Raw genomic sequence first — 2,500 nt, forward strand, 5'->3', positions numbered from 1 at the left:
TTTAATGTAAATAAATTTTAATTTTGATATATGTTTTTTTTTTTTTTTTTTTTCTTGTTTTTTGGTGGGGGGGCTTCTTTTTTTTTATCAAATGTGCCGTTTTTACAGAGAAAATTTCATTCTTTTTACAAAAGAAATTTGTACATGACTAATATTTATTGGATTTTAATTGATTATCAATCTAAAAAAATAACACATTCACCTCAGGAAACAAATTTTGTTATAAGTTATACGCCATTCGTATCTCTAAAGAATCACAACCTACACATACAACACACTCCATACCACTGACTGGATTATCGCTTTACTTAGGGATAGAATATGGTAAGGATTTACTAGGGATAAATACTGTACCCTGATATATATATGTAAACACGTACTTTTTGTTTAAATGAGTGGTGTTCGGGTTCGCAGCTGGACTAAAATCTATTAGTCCGTGATCTGAACCCCAATGCCGTCACATTCTGTTTTCTCGTTCTCTCTCTCGTTTCTCGTTTTCTCTCTCTCTTTCTCTATTCAACCCTTTTTGTTCACTCTATTCTCGCTCTCTCTATCGTCTGTCTCCCCCCCCCTACAACCTCCCTCCCCCCCCCCCCTTCTCTCTCTTTCTATCTCTCTCTCTCTCTCGCTCGCTCGGTCTCATTCCTTTTCTCTCTCACTCTCTCTGAAATACTGCGAATTAACTTTCAAACGGTACCAATAGTGTCCATCATATAATCGTGTATCTCTCCTATAGTGTTTGCAATTTGATTAATTCTTCTTCTCTCAAATTTCATGATTATTATTAAGGTTGTCAGGGATACCATGTGGACATATTTAGAAAGCCAATCGTCCACCAAAAAAAAATGTACATTAACAACAAGTAGAACAAGGAGAGAGAGAAAGAGAGCGTGCCGAAAGGGGGGGGGGGGAAGAGAGGGAGAGAGAATGAGCCAGCCTGCCAGACAGAGAGGGAGCAAGAGAAAGAGACAGACTCTCCCTGTTATCCATGCGAAACATATATCTAGTACGAGAACCCATTATTTTTCTGCAGTGGTCCTTGTTTGCAAAGTAGCTTTTAACAAGCTGATTCTCCATCGACTGTGGTTGAACGCCCACTGCACAAACAATTTTTTTTTGCGGTTCTCTTGTATGCGAGAGTGAACGCCTACAAAATATATATTTTGTTGTACATATTGATATGTGTTTGTGTGTGTGTGATCTGTGTGAATAAATGGAGAAGTATATTTATGTTTGTTTATGTACGTGCGTGTATATAATATATAGTATATACGCGAGGATACACACAAGATATATCTGTATCTCTCTTTATATATGTGTGTGTGTGTGTGTGTGTGCATGCGTGTATTTATGTGTGTGATAGTATATATGTATATATATAAATACAATATATATACATGATTATATTATATATAATATATTAGTATATAGTGTAATCTTTCCCCTCCCTATCGAAGGAGCCAGAAAGGCGAAAGAATGGCGAATCTTCTTGGCCTGTGAAATTCTCTCTCCCTTCCTTTTCATTCATCATTCATCCCATATAGCATTCAGTTCCACTTATTCTAGGACCAGGAAGGAGAAAGAATAGCGAAGGTCTTCCTACACAGGAAAATCTCTCTCTACATCCCTCCCTCGCTTCCCCTCACTACCTTTCTAAGACCGAGAGAGGAGATATAGTAGGCCTGATTATTCCTACCCTCGTGAAAATCTTTTGCAACTGAATTACTGCAAATGTAGACGTAAACAAAATGGATAATTGTAGTGGCACAGGTGGTCAAGCGGTTGGTCATGCAAAGTCATGACATATTACAGGATCAATGTCCCCTTCATCGGAGCATCCGGATCAGTGAATGCCGGATTTGCGAAGTTCAATCTATGCATATGTATATAATGGTATATGTAATAAAAAGTATATATATATATTTATATATATATATATATATATTATATAATATGTGTGTGTGTGTGTGTGTGTGTGTTTATATAAATGTGCGTGAGTGGGCTGGTGTGTGTGTGTTTGTGTGTCTGTGTGTTTACTGTAATCTGATGGAAACATGAAGTTAACAGGTTTAGAGCAAGTTCACATGGAAATGGTTTAGATATAGAGTCCCTTCAGTAGGACTCTGTTCCATATGGCGCAATTTATACGTCACCTCTATGGCTAACTCTCTCTCTCATGATAAAAGCGATCACAATTATTATCATCATCCAGTGATAACGACAATAATGTGCCAAAACCATTCTACTGATTCGATATGCCCTAGCCAACCCCAAAATATACAACAATTCCAATTCGGGTTGATATTCCGGAGGATAATCGTCGTACCTCCGCCACCCGAGATAAGCGTTTCGTTCAATTGACCATACATTGTGTGCCTGGGAGGGGAAGGCGAAGAACATCGTTCACGTTGCAAGACAGTCGTAACCGATCACGCGGCAAACACGCGGAGAATTGGAGAGCCTTATGGTAAGAGGCGAGAAGGTCCGTTTTCCTTCTCAT

Source organism: Penaeus japonicus, unplaced genomic scaffold, assembly GCF_977035675.1.
Source record: "Penaeus japonicus unplaced genomic scaffold, GWHDUDI00000001_assembly GWHDUDI00000025, whole genome shotgun sequence".
NCBI lineage: Eukaryota > Metazoa > Arthropoda > Malacostraca > Decapoda > Penaeidae > Penaeus > Penaeus japonicus.